The 19,342-nt window shown below is 39.6% G+C and overlaps 1 protein-coding gene across 2 annotated transcripts in view; it reads right to left on the bottom strand.

Annotated features, from left to right (window-relative positions):
• The window catches only part of plxnb1b (plexin b1b), a 109,308-nt gene extending 90,210 nt beyond the window's left edge, over window positions 1-19,098 (bottom strand). The window contains exon 1 of one of the 2 annotated variants that reach the window (XM_062394487.1): window positions 18,768-19,098. The gene's annotated coding sequence lies outside the window, so the exon portion shown is untranslated. The remainder of the gene's footprint in view (window positions 1-18,767) is intronic. The other variant, XM_062394494.1, reaches the window with a different exon arrangement.
• Window positions 19,099-19,342: the final 244 nt, after the last annotated feature.

Below are 19,342 nucleotides of genomic sequence, written 5' to 3'. Positions count from 1 at the left end.
GGTAAATGTGTTACTGAATCAAGTGATCTAACAACTTCCTCGGAGGCTTTCTACAGCCATGTAAGAACAAGGTTTAATCTTTCGACTTGATTTTGAAGCAATGACAGACTCTAATCCTTAATGAGATAGAGGATGAACATGTGCTGAGTCTTTAAATTGGACTGATTTCTAATGGCCTGCAAAACAGGGTAAAAACATTTTCGTAATCAGACAACAACACATGGCACACATAGCATGTGGGCCAATTCCCCCAGCTCGTATTAGCAGTGATTGATTTTTTTAAGTCAGTGGGTTAAACACTCAGTGGGGTCATAAGCTACGTCTCATAGGCCAACATTAATTACCAATGCTTTCCTCCTCAGTGAGATTTTTTAAACCATGTGACAAAGACATTTCTTAAAAGATTAGAAGTCTCAAATGTGTTAATCATATATATCCATATGCACATTTCTCCTCATACAAATTAATACACCTCAATGGCAAATTATTTAGCAATTAAGATATTTGTCTCATATACTTTAAATCCACTCAGGAGTTTAAATCTGAATCATTGTCAAAAAAAAGCCGTGAAAATAAGGATATATATATATAGTTTGACATGATTTTTGTTAAGATGGTAAGAGGTTAGTGGTGTTTGAGTCTGTAGTGGGGACCAGTCTTGGAAGTTCAGTTTTCTGGTCCGTATCAAACCTTTGTATACAAGCCTCGTCTGAATCATGTTCACTGGCCTTCACAATTATTTTTTTTTGCCTTCATGTTGCTGTAACAGCATGTGGGCTGAATGGCAGCCTATCTGCTGTTTGAGGGGGGGCATCAGTGGATAGGGTCACATTCCCTCTGGCTATGACCTGTGCGTATCCTTAACGCCTCATGGCTTTTTCCCCTCCTCGGGCTCACCAGCCTGGTGTGTCCTGCCAAGCACTTTCACACATCTGTAGAGCTCACAGAACAGGCGCCAGACAAATCTTCATCTGCAGCAACAGATGCACTATTGTAGAAACTCTTTTTGACTGTCATGCAAAGTGGCACACAGGTTAAATGTGAAGTTGTGCTTTGCTTTAAGATGAAGCTAGAAAATGAATCGGATGTGCAGCGGCGGTTGCCCAGGGGTAATTAATTAAGATGTCACCCAATGCCAGCGCGGCAAACCCATTTTATTTAGTTCAGTTGTCGCACTTCCATTGACCAACACTCTATAAGAGATCTATAGTTTAAAACACAGCCAAACTACACTAAAATCTCTCCATGGATGACTTGCATGTTTATCTGTGGGATTTGGAAACACAGAGCTTGGCCTTCACCTAATCCAATAAAGGGAATATGGTTGTTTAATTTTCATTTCCTTCAAATTATGTGGAGAAAATCAAATCACGTCCATTCTGTATTTCCACAAAATTCATTCAGCAGAGTAGCACAACCACTTCAGAAGAAGAAGCTCAACATTTCAAATTGTGATGTAAAGTGACTCAAAGAGACAAAACGATTATATAATATCTATATATAAATAAGGGCTGCATCTAACGATTATTTTTATTATGACATAATAATGAATTTATCAAAAATAAAAATGTTTAAATAAACTGACAACACACAAAGTATGCACTGCAAGGCATTATTCCACAACAAAAAATAGCCAGGTGTGAACTGCTAATCTGTCATCCCATACAAAATCTATCTAAAATAAAAATCTATATCTAGATTAAGCTGTCCAACAACAAAATAAAGGAAAACCAAAGTAAAATATAAGTAACTTTCTGGAGGAACATCAAAGCACTGTAAATTAAAGTTTAGCAGCATAAAAAGCAATTTCACCACAGGACTGCAAATTTTAACACAGATTTTCTCTATATAAAAAAACAAAAAATGAGCAGTATTTATTTTAATGAAGTTGTACCACATTAACTGCCTTCTACTAATCAGGACAATGGATTATGGATACTCATGATCAATAGGCAGCAGAATGAATATGCATGATCAATAAGAGCCTTGGGGGGGCTGGTATAGACTACAGACAAAGCAGCCAGAGGGGTTTTGGGATTTTCATGAGACATCCCAGTCTGAATTAAAGGTCATTCAGCTTGGATTTCTATACATTTAGAGTTAGGGTATTATATTTAAAAATATGGCTGCAAGATATATCGAACATAGGTCATTGTGATATCAATATGCGAGATATACGCATCGCAAAAGATGGCATAAACTGCGATAAAAGGTGTTCCATGCGCCATGCATTCACGTTTTGATTTCAATATATTTGGCCAATAGAGAACTGCGAGGCGCCTCTGACAAAGTTCTACCGTGGAAACTTCTAGTGATAAAGTTTTTAGCTGACTTGCTAGAGTTTAACTATTGATTTGTTTGAAATGACCCCATAATACCAACACCGATCATCATATAACGATCAATGACTTTCTTAATGAGTGGAATCTTTCTTCAGAGCAGTGCGTGCATTCAGCCTTCCCGCTCGCTCTTTTACACACCGTAATTCATACTAACTGTATTTACCTTGTCATATACAGACATAAATATAAACATTTTGTTTTATCATAAGCTGATTTGAGCCCTGAAGAAGCTTTGGATACTTGGCTATATGCGTCTGTATCTTTGTGGCATTCTTAACGTAGGTCTTTGCAAATGTACACAGCTTTTCCTTCTACATTGGCTGGGGTGAAATGTCCCAACACATGAGATAGGGCACTTGGCATTGTTCTGTAGAATAAGATGAGAAAAAAGCTTGCAAAAAACACTAATGCAATGCTAAAGATATAAATAGTTAGCTAAACAGTTGGAATCGTCTTTGGGATAAATTAATAGAAATAGGCTAGATGAACAGATTAACAATCCTCAATCGGCATGCTAATATATTTTCCCATTAATATCATCAAAACTTCCTTAACTAGTCCTTGTGCTAATGCAGTAGTTTTGCTTCAATAGCCCTCCTGTGGTGTGCAGGATGCTGGGAATTATCTGTGCATTTGATGGAAGAATGCACTGCACATGTGATGGAGAAATGCACAGTGCAGGGTTGAAATTCAACGTGTAGCGCGTGGAGCATTCCAAACATCTTTAATATAGATTTCTGAATGACATTTTTATTGCTCAGGGTTCAGTTTGTGTAATTTTTTCTTTCAAAATTCCAGAGCTTAACTTCCCATGGAGAGTTCCCGGAAAACTGTGGCGATTTTAGCCTGAAATTTCTGGTGGGGCAATTTTGCATGATGTCATGTCACCGTCACAAAAATGGAGGTACTTGATTATCATAAGCAGTAGGCCTATAAAGACCAGTAAGATATACTACGGCTGCATTTTGAGTGCCAGCAGGGAGCAGAAATCATATTTCATAGTGCGACACAAAGATGTTGCCTATAATACAGCATTAAAGTAAAATGATTGCAACAAAGTAAAAAGGTTAGACAGACACATAGATTCACATCAACATCAACATCAATACTCTGAATAAAGAGCTTTAGGAGACGTTATGTTACTAACAGTAACAGCTACTATTAAAATGCAGATATGACTTTAAATACCCACGTTTCAGTTGATCACAGTAAATCTGTTTCTGCAGAATAATAAGCTGTGCAACGTTGTCAAGTCAAATGGGTTGGCGAGTGAAACAACTTTACATACCATTAGATATCTTAAGTGGAGGAACTTATTCTCAAAACACACTCATCCTCATCAACTCTAACGCTTCTCCCTGCTGGGTGGACCGGATCATGTCGGTTCATGTCGGGTCAATGACTCTGTACGATCCCGCTAGCCTCGCCTGCAGGCAATCTGAGGAGGCCTGTTTTAGACAGGGTAAAAAGGTAGCCGTTTTAAATTATCCTTGTGGTATTTTGACCAAAGTATGTTACAGACATTTCATTAAGACCCCAAGGAACCATATCAACTGTGGTAAAATGGGCATATGATGGGTCATTAAAATAATAAAGTACTTATGTGGAAGGGATGCTTTGAAGTTTTGAAAGGCTGTACCAAATGTAATGAAATTGAAAATATCGCTCATATCAATGCTTGAGACTTAACTCTATCCAACCCTGTGACCTGAAACAAGAGACCTTTAGAAAACCAGGATAACAATAGCAGACAATGTGCCAATGACTGTAAAATGAGCTCATTCTCAAAATAAGGGAAAGTTAAGGCACATGATAATTGACAATGAGTCTGAACTCCTCCAGTGGAAACAATGTCTAATGTGTTTCTGTAAAACACAGCGTCAATGTCAAAACAAGAGGAGTCGTTATAGAGCTGTAAAACTTTTTACAGCTCCCATCACTGATCCTCCCTCCTGCTGAGTTACACACTTTACAGCCTTGTTCTTTGTGTGCAGAAGGACAAACAAATGAGTGGAAAACGAGTGCAACTGTTTACTCATTATTTCAACCAATAATATGATAATGGTAGCAGCAACATGCGTTTTGTTTCCTCTGCCAGAGTTTCTATGTGGACAAAGTTTAATTACCAATGCTGTTGAATTGTACGTGTCCCTAAACACTGCAATATTTCTAGATGTCTGCAATGCACAAGAAATGCAAACACATATCAAATTGCATAATAAATGTTAATTTGGCAGAGCATTTATATTCTTGACTTCAGCCGATGATTCCTTCAAATCTTTGCTTTAATTTGCAGACTCAAATAACAACAGTTATCAATTTTACATACAACTGTTGCATAGAGTTGATGGTGTTGAGCATAATGTTGTGTTTAATACATTAAAAAACGCATCTGTCTGCATTTATGCTGTCACACTGTTTTTTTTAACTCCATGTGTTGACATCCAAGAACAGATTTACAATGCTGGGTCTTAAGACCTTATCTACCTTCTAATTCCACATTGGTTGGCGGTATTTGGAAAACATATCTCGCGAACCGTTTATCTCATCAACTTCACACTTGGCATGTGAATTGTTAATGGCGATTTTGGACACATAATACATTCTATATTGATTAAAAAAAGCAGACCTATTCGAATCTACTTCTATGTCCTCGGATGAACAAAAATAGTGCTTTTTGAGAAAAACCTGTTTCATTCCCAAAGTCAAGGAGAAGTACTATACTACCGATAATCCTCCTGATTGGTGGACCACACGGTTTCCATGGAAATGTTTACAACTATTGGCTAAGATTGAATGGCTCAATGTAACACTATACACTCTATGGAAGGCTACATATATAGGATACAAGATGCCAGCAACAATATGTTGCATCACTGTACTAACAATAAGGTAACAATCTGGAAAAAGATTATTTGTAATTGTTTATAGGATGCATAGTTACTTCACTCTTAAAAAAGTATGTTTTTAATAAGTTGAATCTTTCTTCAGAGCAGTGCATGCATTCATCAGCCTTCCCGCTCGCTCTTTTACACACCTTAATTCATACTAACTGTATTTACCTTGTCATACACAGACATAAATATAAACATTTTGTTTTATCATAAGCTGATTTGAGCCCTGAGGAAGCTTTGGGCACTTGGCTATATGCTTCTGTATCTTTGTGGCATTCTTAACGTAGGTCTTTGCAAATGTACACAACTTTTCCTTCTACATTGGCTGGGTTGAAATGTCCCAACACATGAGATAGGGCACTTGGCATTGTTCTGTAGAATAAGATGAGAACAAAGCTTGTAAAAAAACACTAATGCAATGCTAAAGATATAAATAGTTAGCTAAACAATTGGAATCGTCTTTTGGATAAATGAATAGAAATAGGCTAGATCCTCGGTTCCCAAACTGGGGTACATGAACCCCCAGGGGTACGCGAAGTGGTTCAGGGGGTACATGGGGAGAACATTTTATTTGCGTTTTCAAAGTGAAAAAGCCCATTTTCAAACTGATTTATAAATAATCATGCAATATTAAATAGTCTAAATAGCCAAGTCGCATTGCCAAAAAAATACTCATTTATACCCATATTCAGCTAAATAATTACACTGCCAATAAAAGTTACAGGTAGGTTAGTGACTGTTAGTAAAAACGAGGGATGGGCATAATTAATCAACAATCGATTAATTGATCCTTAAGAATTTCCTAGATGACATTTTGTCATAGACTTAATTCTGTTGCGTTCACTGCCAACACTGCGAAGCTATACGTCTCCATGAGCGCCTGAGGAGTCCACTGCTCTCTTCAAGTAGGTCTAGCTCCAAAGCTAGCCCCTTCGGACCCAGACAGAGCTGGCTCTGACTGGGTCGTTAATTCTCCCAACAATCGATTAGGAACTGACAATCATGGTTAACAACTGATTGATAACTGACAATTGATAGATAAACTCTGTTTGATCTAAACTTCCATCCGAGTCCTGAAATCCCTGACAATTTCAAAGTTTCAAGTGTTATATGCTGTATACGTGCGTCGGGGGGTACGTAGCTGGAGATTGAATGTCTGAAGGGGTACGAGACTGTAAAAAGTTTGGGAACCACTGGGCTAGATGAACAGATTAACAATCCTCAATCGGCATGCTAATATATTTTCCCAGTAATATCATCAAAACTTCCTTAACTAGTCCTTGTGCTAATGCAGTAGTTTGGCTCAATAGCTCTGCTGTAGTGTGCAGGATGCTGGGAATTATCTGTGCATTTGATGGAAGAATGCACTGCACATGTGATGGAGAAATGCACAGTGCAGGGTTGAAATTCAACGTGTAGCGTGTGGAGCATTCCAAACATATGCTGGAACAATATGTTGCATCACTGTACTAACAATAAGGTAACAATCTGTAAAGAGATCATTTGTAATTGTTTATAGGAGGCATAGTTACTTAACTGTGCTTTTGTCTTTTTACTGTTTACCAATATTAATTTGCTTTAAATCAAATTTTAAGGCCAGGATTCATCTTGTATCCGTTACAACCTGTTCGAGGATTAAATTATTATTTTCAGAAACGACAATGGCGTTTAATGAGAACATTTCTTCCAGACCTAGAGCCATTCTAACTGCAATCTGTTGTTCTCTATTGGTGCAATAATTACTAGTTGTTTAAACTACTTATTTTTTACTCAATAATTCATAATTCCAAGTAACGGTTGTGTCTAAAGCCGTTTTCAGACCTGCAGGTAAAATCGGAAGAATTGGCTAGACATAACAAAACAAATAAAACACAAAATGACTTCATATTGCTCCTGTGGTGTCATCCTAATGTCCACAAGCCTAGACAGTCCTATTCTACTCGAACATGGTCATTTATACTTTGTTTTAGCCTAAATGTCCTCTGATAGGCTATTAGGAGCTACGTTCACGTATGCACAAAAAAAGTATGAATGGAAATACAGAGACAAACAGAGCAGGCTTGCTAACATTTAGTACCCCAGGCTATGTTATTCTATGCTAATATGCTAGCTGGGTACAGTAGTGAAACCAAACAAACACACAGTGGAGGAGCTTACTGAGGCAGTCTGTTTGGTTAACATTAGAACAGTCACAATAATTGTTCTTTGTCCGATCTTACTATAGATTCAGTACTTTTTTTTTTTACAGAGTGAAGCAGCAGGATAATAGTTTAATGCAGTTTGGTGTAAATAAACTGGGCATATAATTGTTTTTGTCACAATTGCTCTCACGGAGAAACAACAAATTAAAAGAATGAACTGCCGTTTAATTACATGAACTCTGAAGGAGGGGTGCACAGCACACTAAGCACACTCACAAAAGCCCCAACCCCCTCTGATGCACCATAACTGTAGAAACAGAGGCCTGGTTCCTTTGCAGCCAGATTAAAGCTACTGAGGTGGAGCGGGTGGAAAAGATTATTCCTGGTGGGAAAAAAAAACAAAAAACCTGTAAGTTCTCCATTAATAACAATGAGGGGAGTGTTATTTATGAAAGCTACCTCGAGGCTCATTGCTACACAGAAGTCTAGTGTGTTGTAAGCTGAGCGATTACATTGCAACTCCTCACCGACACAAGCCCAGTGCTCTCTGTGTGCAGACGCACAGTACACATTCTCAACTGAGAATATATCGCACAACGTGGTTCTAGTTTTACTCACTAGGATAACAGTTCACCAAATGAGAGATAGAACCAAAATTTCCAATCAGCTTAAGAAATGTTTAAATGAAAGCTGAGCAAATCCAAGGGGAATAGTCAGGCTGGAGAGGCGGTGGTCTAGTGGTAGAAACTTGGACTATGGTCAGAGAAGGTCTCTGGTTCGTCTCTGGTTCGACTCCACGGAGAGACAACAAAAGACGAACCTGGATTGATCTGTCCAAAAAATCCAGGAGAATTCTCCCTACCCTGTCTAGTGCCCCTGAGCAAGGCACCTTACTCCCCCAACATCTGCTCCCCGGGCGCTGTACATGGCTGCTCACTGCTCTGTGTGTCCTGCACCAGGTTCAATGCAGAGGATAAATTTACCTACCATTGCATGAGTGTGTTGTGCATGTCTGTGCATGTGTTTGGTATAAATAAACTAATCTTAATCTAATCTTAATCAGGTCATATACTGCTGCTCATCTTACCAGCAAGTGGCAATTGTTGGTTCTTTAATCACTTTTTTGTTACGTTCACTAATTGTGTTGCATAATAATACTCAATATGTCCATACTGAGTATACTTTAATGGTGTACAAAAATAGGTGTCATCAGGAGTTCATATTCACAAATGTAGACACAAAAACAAATGCATTGACAGGTTACACTTGTATGTTTTCATTTGAAAATGCATCAAAGCTGCTATAGATACGCCTGGGGTTTTCACTACTTCTTTAGAGCCAGTAAAACAGACCAGTTTAGGACCTGTTTGAGTCTGAAAACTCTGGGTCTGCGTTTTAGTCTGGACACGGAGAAACTGAAGTGTTTGGAAATTATGACGTAGACACTCAAAACCTCTTGAGGATTGGGTCTTTTCAAGACGTAGCCTTTGCTGACTTGTCATGCTCAAAACACTGGTTTCAAACACAAATGTAGTTTGGTAGTATGACAGTATTGTAATTGTCACAGACATAAGTCTAAGATGAGCTCAGTGGTGTTTGATGCTTCATTGGGTAGAAAAGGAGGCTCTGTTCAGGGAGTTTGGTGTATATGCAAGTATATCAGGAGCCCCGTGACCCCTTTTGGAACGTGAACCCAAAGGAGGTGTCATGGTAAAAATACACATTATGGGCAGTTTGTAAAAATACTGCTCGGGCAAAGTAAATTGTCTGTAATTGATACACCATTGACAACACATGGTTACAGTATCTCTTACAGCCAGGTGATAACAGTAATAATAACTACAAATTGTGATGATTTTGACTTAAAACTGAAAACTTTTGGATTTTCACTGGTCAACAGCGTTGCAGCTAAATCAGATACAATTTAAGTCAATGGGATCCCATTTTCAGACATAAAAAACAAAATGAGGAAAAAGAAAAAAAAAAGCTGTCTGTAAGCCCCAGCATTAGAATTTGACTCCCAACGGCGTCATTTACACTATGCTTTAAGCCTAAATGTTTGCTGTTTTCCTACTCTGGAACCGTGTCCATGCCTGGATCACAGAATATCATGATAATGGGGATCAGACAGAGTGAATTTTCATTTTTGGGTGTAATATCCCTTAAATCAAAGTCAAGGTGCTTTTTTTTAAAGTATATTGATATTGAATGGGGTGTGTCCAAATGGCACCAAATTCTAGTTTGAGGTGGAACAGATATAGAGATCATGAGATTGTGAATTACATACATGCAAACAGACGGAAAGAGATTCCTCGCACTACAGTGAGATGAGTAAGCTCTCGTAACTTGTGTTATGCATGTTGATTTTTAAATGAAAAATAACAAGTTAAATAAAACATTTGATGACCTAAATGACTGCAATGCTAAACTAGTACGGCATGCACCTTTACCAAGGCCAAACAATCATAAATCTTTCTGTCCGCATTCACATTAGAAAATACAAACTAGATATTGTACCAGCACCTGCATATGTCTGATGTATGTCATTAGTATCCAACCTTGACCTAAAAAAATCATGTGAATGTGACAATTCCCTGGATCCAAAATGTATTCCTGTTGATAAACCCAAAAATACACAGATGTGGATTAAGAATCTCTTTGGAAGAATGCAGGCTTAAATGCTGTTAACTGATGATTCTGACTTTTAACAACGACTTTTGTTATAACTTTACATTTAAGGTTACACAGCTTTGTGGACTTCGACAAATTTATGACTTAAGCTTATGAAAATGTTGCAAAGGGCACAGCTTGTTTTCAGGTACTAACAGTGAGCTTTGGCTTGCATACCCACAGCGAGGTAAGGTAGTTTCCAGGGAACATTGTTCTGAACTTGTGGAGTCCACCAGCAGCTGGACAAGGTCCTGAACTTTTAACATGCCTATCCAACATTCATCTTTAGTTTGCCATGGCAACCCACCCCCTCTTCCTTTTTCCCAGGACAGAGGGTCCCACAACCTAGGGTGTTAAAGGGGAGTTAAGGGGAGGGGTGAGTCAATTTAGGGAGAGCTGTCCTGAGAAAAAGGGCGTTTCTGGGGAGACTGAGAGCTCACTGTTCTCCAAGAGCTTTCATTGTTGCCACTTAGCAACAGCATGCTGTCGGCATTTCAGAACGCTGCTTTTCACGCAAGTCAGCGTGCCACAGAAAGCCGTACACATGCACATGAAATGAGGAAAATGAGCCTGGTTGGTGTCACCATAACAGATGCTTCTTGTATTGTTGCCTCTTAAGTCAAAAATCCATGAGCTAGCTGCCTGACGTCATGCAGATGATATTCCATTTCAGGTTGTGAGCCAGGATGAATGGCCACCTGTCTGACTACAGCTATGAATTGCAAACAAAATGGCCAAAAAATCTTCACGTTGCAAAACTAACACATCTGCTTAACTTACAGGCTTACTTCACAAGGTTTATTTTCAAAGGAAATGTTTGGAAGCCGTAGCCTGCATGCTCTGGGATATCTTCCAGATGGTGGACACTCCCTCCTACGCCAAACCCACTCACCTGTCCTTCATCTGAGGAGACAGAAGAGGAGTCTGCAGTCAACACCAGCTGTTTTCCAACTGACACATTGGAGTAGACACTCTCCCCACCTCTCGCTGTCCTCTCCCCTTCCCCCGCTCTCCTCAAGGTACGCCTTACATCTCGAACCTCCACTTTTTCCCCACAAAATCACTCTCTCTGGTTGGCTGGTCTTTACAGCCTCCTCTTCAACAAAAGAAACAAAGGAGGCAGGGCCACTTTCCCTCTTTTTCCCCTTTACAGAGACCAGCAAAAGGGGGGGTTCAAGACCTACAGACCGTCCCTTTCAAAGCTGCAGAGACTAAGCACAGCAAAAGAGTCAGCAGGAAACCATAGTAGCTTGGGCTGCCGCAAAATAACATGACATATTCTGTAGCACTGCAGTTTGCTCCATTATGCACACACACACTATAAACATTAATTTTTCTATAATCTTGTCACATCTTGTGGTGTACCCCTCTTTTTATTTTTTATTTTCTGCAGCCCTGATTGGCCTTCTCTGCCCAAATACTAATGAAGATCTGTAAGCCAAGAGTTCTCTTTTATGGATTCTGATGCAACGTTACAGATCATGATCTCTCTTAAAGGGGTCGACTGAATAACAGATCCAAGTATGGAGTCTCGAGCTATGACCCATCCAAAGGTTCAATGTCATAATGGTTGCGATGTTCAGTTTCTATTAAAATTATTTTAAAAGAGTTGTTGATTTAATTGTCGTCATTTTGGAAGATATTGTGATTATATTGTGTGTGTACAGAGAGTTATTTGTTGTTTAGCCCACATTGCTACAACTGTGTTGGACAGAATAATACAAATCTGTAGACAACAGCAGGTGTCTGTACACCCTATGTAGCAGTAGTTCTGTGTTTTCTATATTCTGACACCAGTATTAAAATTGTTACTACATCCATGCATAGCTGGTCCAAATATCAATTATAAATCTCAGTCCTGAATAACCACATCAGTCGACCTCTCTTCTTTTGTGTTTGTTGTAGTCATCCTTGATGTGTGACATAGCAATATCATCAGTTGGAGAATGCACCTTGCACTTGGCATCATCTCCTGAGCAATGTCTGACTCATCATCACAACAAGTGGGGAACAATGGAAACCAAGGTAGAAGCCGTGACAGTGGCTACATGAAGTGTTGCAGGTCAAGGTCATATGTTGGAGACCGACTGACAGGTGAATACAACCAACCAAGGAGCTCATCTTCCTGCCCGAGGGAGTCACCATCATGTTCTCTCTTAAGCATGTGTAGAATGCGAGTGCGAACACGTACCCTTATGTTGTAGTCCTGGCTGTTGATCAGCACAGACTCTTACTCGGTTGTAGTGACAGTCACACAAGTAATCCACTCCTGATGCAAATTATATTTTTGTTTTTGTTTCCAGGTCTTAATTATTGTGATGCACTGTTCACTGTTCTGAGACACTCACTCGCTTAAAGCTCTACGCTTTTATCCAAGACCTGACACAGTTTATTCATTACACCAGCATAAGCCTCTACATTGTACACAGACTGAGCGCAGAATTGATTTAAAAACCGTGTTAATTATCTATACGTCAAGGCAGGTCTTCTGATATAGACCTTCCAGTTGCACTAAAAACAACACAAAAACATGACTGAACCTTAAAGTCTCTAGAACAGTTTTGCAGCTTGACAGTGTAATTTTCAGCTTTGCTCTTTTCAACTTTCTGGTGTCTTCACTGTTTTTTCTGGTCCAGCACCTTGTAACTCTTTAATCAAAGGCCCTTTAATTTAAGGCATTTTAAGTTAATTGTTAAAAATGAAGGTCAGAAGTAAAGGCAGGGACCTAAGGAGTAGGACTTTTAAGTATTTTATTTCAACCTGCGATCCACTAACACTATTAGATATCATGAGTTAGTGTCGATCACAGCAACGGAAGGCTTATGCTTAAATGCTGCAATTTTCCTTTCTGTGTTCAGAGCTTTAAATTTGCTTGTCCATCTGTTCTGAGTTATACTGAGACATTCAGCCTCACAAGGCAAACAAGTCTGGACCTGTTGTTCATAGGGGTTTTACACAGAGAAAACAGTGAGTGAAACAAATAAACTCTGTGTGATATGTGAGTATTGAATCTCAATTGTTCAGCTGTTCATAGACACAAATACCAAAAAAATTAAAAACTACATAGTTTTCTCATTCATATTTTATGTGAGTGTGAGATGAATCAAATATTGGGTCAAGAAAAACATAACATGAATATAAGCCCCTTATCTAATAGCATTTATCTTGGATTATCATTAGGATCAAATTTAGATTAAACTATGACAGTAGAGTTGATTATGGTTCAGGTTAGGGGTAGAGAAATTCATGCCTTCCTGTGAAATACCTCATAAGGAAAGAAGAACAATGGTGTATGCATGTTTGTGTGTGTTCAGCACTCCCTCCACCCTCAACCACCCCAGGTTAAGGGCTCATCTTCTCACTGCAAGTGCAATGACAAAGCCCTTCTCATCCATGTCACCCTATCTCGCTAGCCGGGCCTCTTTCTCCGAGGGCCCTCCACAAACAGCTACCTCAGCCCCACAGAAAGATTGGAAATGATACGGGAGCGCAGGTATGCATGAATGCAGGTGCAAGGGAACACAGAAATGAGAGCTGCGGACAGTGTTAAATTAGAAGAGTTGAATTATGGAGAGGAAGGGAGAGAGGAAATTGCTTCAGTTCTCCGATAAAGCGTGCTATAAGGAAGGGGAAGTTAAGTTAGAGCTAAGTGAGAAAGAAAAACAGCATATACGCAGAATGTGAAGAACAAAACCGAACAGGTTGTGCTAAGATCAGAGTGAGCTCTAGGTTCTGAACGTACATTTCCTAACTGTAAATTACCATTTCAAAAGGTTTCCCTGAAGGGAGTTTCTTTTTCTGTTTATGGCACAGACTTAATTACCCCTCCACTTTTTTTAGTTTGTTATGATAGCTGACTCTAAAACACAACAATAACATTGGGCCTAAAGTTTGGTACATGCAGACACAGGGTTGGGGAACACATTGGCAAATTCAATCAAATTTATCTGTATAGCCAACATTCGCGCAACACAATTGTCTCTAGGGCTTAACAAGGTGCCACATCCTCTGCCCTTAACCCTAAACAAGAGTGAGGAAAAACAAAAAAATGTTAGCATAATGGAACGGTGTATCAATGTTTAAGAAAATGTCTGATTGAGATGAAGGGAGCAGAGATGTCAATTGAAATGGTGGAGTTATTGCCAGTAATGGTAGAATATGTGAGTAGGCATATTGTATATCAACCAGTCATAGTCCGTGATCAGCCGCCAACACCATCACGATCCACCACCACTATCAGGATCCACCATATATTTCCGAATATGCCCACCAAGTAAGCGGTTTCTACACTCTCGTACATTTTTTTCCGACAAATAATTTAGGGACTTTTTAACAATCAGTAATATCCTAACAAAGAGCAACCCTTTGACTAAAGAAGGTCCTGTATACTTTAGCCTAAATTCGATAATATATTCAATCATAAAGTTGCAGCTTCTAATGGTAAATCATGTTCAGTTCAAAGTTCGACGTAGAAAATCCATGCAAGCATTATGTATGTCAATAATGTTTTTCTGTTTCTCAGTCCAGTTCAGGCTAAGGAGGCAGACTGTGCTCGGGTAAACCATCAGCATCACGTGTACTCTGGCTTCAACATTGACCTTAGGCAAACACACCAGCTTCATTCATGAGGGAACAATTGTAGAGCACACATACATACCGTGAGCGGCATGTGGTGGAGGTACGCAGCAGCGCACCATGATGAGTTAATAATACACACTCTTAACGAGTACTTCACTTGCAGTTTCAAAGAGATTTCAACACAAACTGTTTAACATTCTACAGCACTGCATGTATCTGGGTCTCCATTTACATATCTGAATAATGAACTGGCTACACTGTCTAATGAAATCCTCTGGGAATCCTGAAGGAGTGCTATTGCTTATCTTGTTATCCAAGAAAATGTTTGTCTGTAAAAATTTGCTAAATCAGTGCACGGACATGCCATAGAATATGTTATGCCAACAGAAGAGCTTGAAACTACCAATTTGGTGCACTACAACAATTCAAATCATTTCCCAGCCACACTTTCAGTGTACAGGGAATATACACTGTAGAGGCTTGAGGCTATATTTAATGTCTGCTATCGAGAGGTGTCCCAAAGTGTGGTGGCAGTATGTAGTAGGAGCGGTATCAGTTTCTGTGCTCATCTATTATCCCTCAGCTCAGGGTTTGTACCAGCAGTACACTGTCACTAATCTTGGTGCGTCAGCTGGCTCACAAAACAAACCCCAATAAACAGCTATGATGAGGTTACTGACTTAATGCTTAGTGACATAATTAAATTGGGAATTTAATCTGGCAATGGTAGTGGAATAGACCAGGACCCCCGCCGGGCATGGCAAGCATTCAAATATCAATCCTGACCTTCCCAACAATTTGTTATTTGATCCCTTGATGGGCAATCATCCTGTTCAAGAGACAAGATAAAAATAAAAAAAGACTAGTTGTAGAAAATGTCCACTGACCCAACTTCCTGTCAGGTGACTCCACCTCTGAGTATTTCATTATCAACAAAGCAAATGAAGCGCTTTGAAAGGCTTAAGATAATGTGTGAAAAAGGTTGTTGTATGGTTGAAAAGAGAATCAAATACATTTGACATACAACCCTGAGTAAAGTCAAATATATGAATAGCCATTATAAATGTGACACTTGAACGTGGGATACTAAAGGTTCCCATGAGAACAGAAAATCTCCATATCGCTCATAGGTTTCACACTTTCCAAAAGTCTCCCTTTGAAGGCCATTAAGGTGTCGTACAAAAAGTACCAGAAGTAGAGGAGTGAAGAATAGAAAGAATCTATGCAACAAAATATGAGTCTGAGCACAAGCAGAGCTAATCTAAGCACAAGAAGGGGCTATTCGAGTGTGAGTGCAGGATTTTGAGTGAGAGCAAAATCTGAACATGAGATCAAGTACTTCTGCTAATAAAGATGGGGGGAAAAAACAATAGGAGACGTCATGACTGACGGTTGAAACTGATTCGTGAATGGTCAGACAATTGTATCAGCTGCACCTCGATACCACAGCTCCTCTCAATGATCACTACAGTGCCAACTCTGGCGTCACTAACACAATATGGTAGAGCCTTTTTGCTGAGCCGATTGTACAGCATGCAGACACTTTATCAACACCCAAGCTGATGATCTAGTGCCACAACCCTCCTGTCATGGTTTATCAAACCCACAGTCTGTCCTTGATGTTATAGCCAACGCTGAGTATCACAAATCATGAGTGATCCCTAATTTCACAGCCTCACTTTGGTGGATGTTGTTGGAGTTGAATTAGTTGGCTTTTTTAGAACATTTGTTTATCTGAGAGCTGTGTGATGATTGAAGACTTTAACACCACATGCCCCCTGCAGTCCCTCCACAGCTGCCACACACACACAAACACTACACAAGGCCGGCCTACACCCACTCCTTAACCTTTTGACCTTTGGCACCTTGACTCCAACAGAATTTGTGAGGTGAATCTTGTTTATTGGAGAAGTACTTTAACACCTCTGTGGTCACAAGTCCTCTCCGTGAAACGTCTGCTGATTATTAGCTTAGTGAAATAATTAGTTCATGCAAGTAATCAGTTCATATGTTGAAATATCTATAGAAATTGAATCATGACTACCTTTTAACTTTCCCCTTAAGTTTGCTGACCTCACTGATATAACAAAACAGAGGACAAAATAAGTAACTGACCCTGAAATTCATGTGAGTAATGATCAATTTCCTTGAAATGCTTTTTCTAAACGTAAATGACAGAAACAAGAAATATCCTAACCTGAAAAAGTTTATTTTTAATCCCATTCACATAACAGCAGGCCAAGCCTTTTAAGGTCAAATGAGCCAACCGTAATGATGGCATTTATTCACAGTGTCAAAGGTCAATCTACAAGTCCAGACAGTTCGGGTCCTGGTGTCTGACTTTATCCAAGCACAAGTACAAGAACATGCTGGCTACTATTCTACTAATAAAAAACAGTCATTCACTTTGCGGTGGCAATGAAAACATTAAGTCTCAGCAACTCCACTTAAACATTCTTTATACTTGCATTCACTTGTAATCTGACATGAACCACAACTTTAACTTGAAGAAAACATTTGAATTGTGTCCACAACAAATGTAAACATGTTACAATGCTCCAAAAGGACCTCTGCTTTTCCCTTTCCACTGCTTTAATGTATGTTTCGTTAGCCTTACATGTTTTCTTCAATGTTGGGAATATAAATAATTAAGAGCAAACCTGAAAAACAAATTCCAATAATAAGTGCAGACGATCATTTGAGTGAATCCAAATAAATGAGCAATCATCATCATCAGGAGGGGATATTCAATCTAATTTCCTGGCTTACACTAAGCCATCAATTACGTTATGAGACAATGGGAGCAGATGGCCGTGGGTGAAGACGGCACAACAGTGAGGTGTGGTCAAGATTTCCACACACACTCTGTCATTAAAAATATTTAACAAGTTACTGGGGTAATAGAAGTGGCATGAAGACCCTTGTTTGACCTCTAACCTCGTAGATTCAAGATTTAAGATTCAAAATTCAAGATTTTATTTGTCAAATGCACAACAATAACATTAAGCAGTCGCTGGCAGTGAAATGCTTGAGTCTCAGGCTCACTTCTAACAATGCTCAAGTAATTACACACTATACAATAAAATAAGAGAAATAGTATAAAATGGAATATCAAAATAGGAAATAATGTATGTATATCTAAATATATATATGAACAGCTGAGGAGAAAATAAAACAACAGAAGAGCTCCCCTCATCAGTCAGTGTGACTCTCTTCTGGTGACTTACCATTGATCATACTAACTAACTATCTGACATGCGGTAATGCAGCTGAACAAATAAGACTTTTGAATGTGCTGACACCATCATCACATAGTTTCGGTCCTCGGCTGCTGTTTCTGACTCATATTGCACAGTTATGTTCCATGAACAGAACATCCACTAAAAAGACCAATTACTGGTTATTTAGTACAAAAAAGTACAAATACAGACTGGAAATAAATGCACATTTTTCTGGGTTCTTGGGTTTTACTGGTAAATTTGGCGCCCAAGGGATACGGAAATATAAACTTAAATACATTGAAGACACATTTTTAATACTGATTGATTCTCAATAAGAGAATAACGACCCACCCATTACGTAAACCGTGCTGGGGGTTACAACGAATAATAGAAAAAAAGTCGAAAATATATTGTTTTTGCCAATGATACAATTAAAGAAATAAAGCAAGACAGAAATACAGGTGAGTCCCACTGACGCGATGCACTAGAGCAATGAGTTAACTTTTAACTATTTTCTGAATTATTTGTGAAAGCTAAGCAACACTGTGGTTTCTGAGAGGGCCACTCTTGAAAAAAGTTTATTTAAATACCACTTAATGGTTGGAAATAGTTATTAGTGTGGACGACGCCTGGGGGATTTGTTCAGGCAAAAGTGAGCAAATTCCAGACACTGAGCCACTGGTGGGGCTAACTCTGCGTTAGCTATAAAGTGGCTAATATCAACCTGCGCATCAACACTTTCTAATAAAACACAAGTCAGAGTGAAAACACCGTGGAAGTGGTTGAGGGTTGAACACGCGCACAAAATGTGCTGGGAGTGAAGACCAGCAGCAGAGGCGGGGGGACTGAGGGTAAACAAGTGGGGACAAGTACTTTAAAGTGGGATAACCGGAGGACCACACAGCCCGCAGTGCCACTCACCTTACCCGGTTTACGATTCCTCAGCCAGGCGAAGAAAACGCTGCTCCTCGGTCCAAGCGAAGCAAGCCGGTTTTCACTGGTTTCATTCAGCGCCTGCACTTAGTCCCGACTCCGGCGACAATATAACGTTATTCCTGGAGGTCAGGGGATCACACATTCCTCTGTCGCTCAGCACAAACTTGAGAATGTTCCTCTGGGGCATCAAACTTTCAGTGGTGCACCCTCCGCACTGCCTGTTGGAAATCCAGCAGGGTAGTTATCCGGTCAGTAACGAGGAGGTTTGGCTAGTTTCCTCCGCTCAGCTCCGCTCGGCTCCTCTCAGCAGCAGCAGGAGGTGTCGGTGTCTCCACATGTGGCCGCTCACTGGCTCACTGCTGCGTTCACTGACCCTTCACAGTCGGAACACAATGCTGCCTTCAAGCGCTGCTCAGACTTTATACCACTATGCATGTGTGGTGGCTGTTTGTGAAATAAAACCAAAGAGCAAAGCCTGCAGAGAACATAAATATATACATAAAGCAAGAAAATCTTTAAACCCGACACTTCCAGACACCCACAACAGCCTATATATGTTT

The sequence above is a fragment of the Platichthys flesus genome, chromosome 2 (assembly GCF_949316205.1).
Source record: "Platichthys flesus chromosome 2, fPlaFle2.1, whole genome shotgun sequence".
NCBI lineage: Eukaryota > Metazoa > Chordata > Actinopteri > Pleuronectiformes > Pleuronectidae > Platichthys > Platichthys flesus.
The sequence above is the reverse complement of the archived record's forward strand: the minus strand, read 5'-3'. Positions and strand labels throughout refer to the sequence as shown.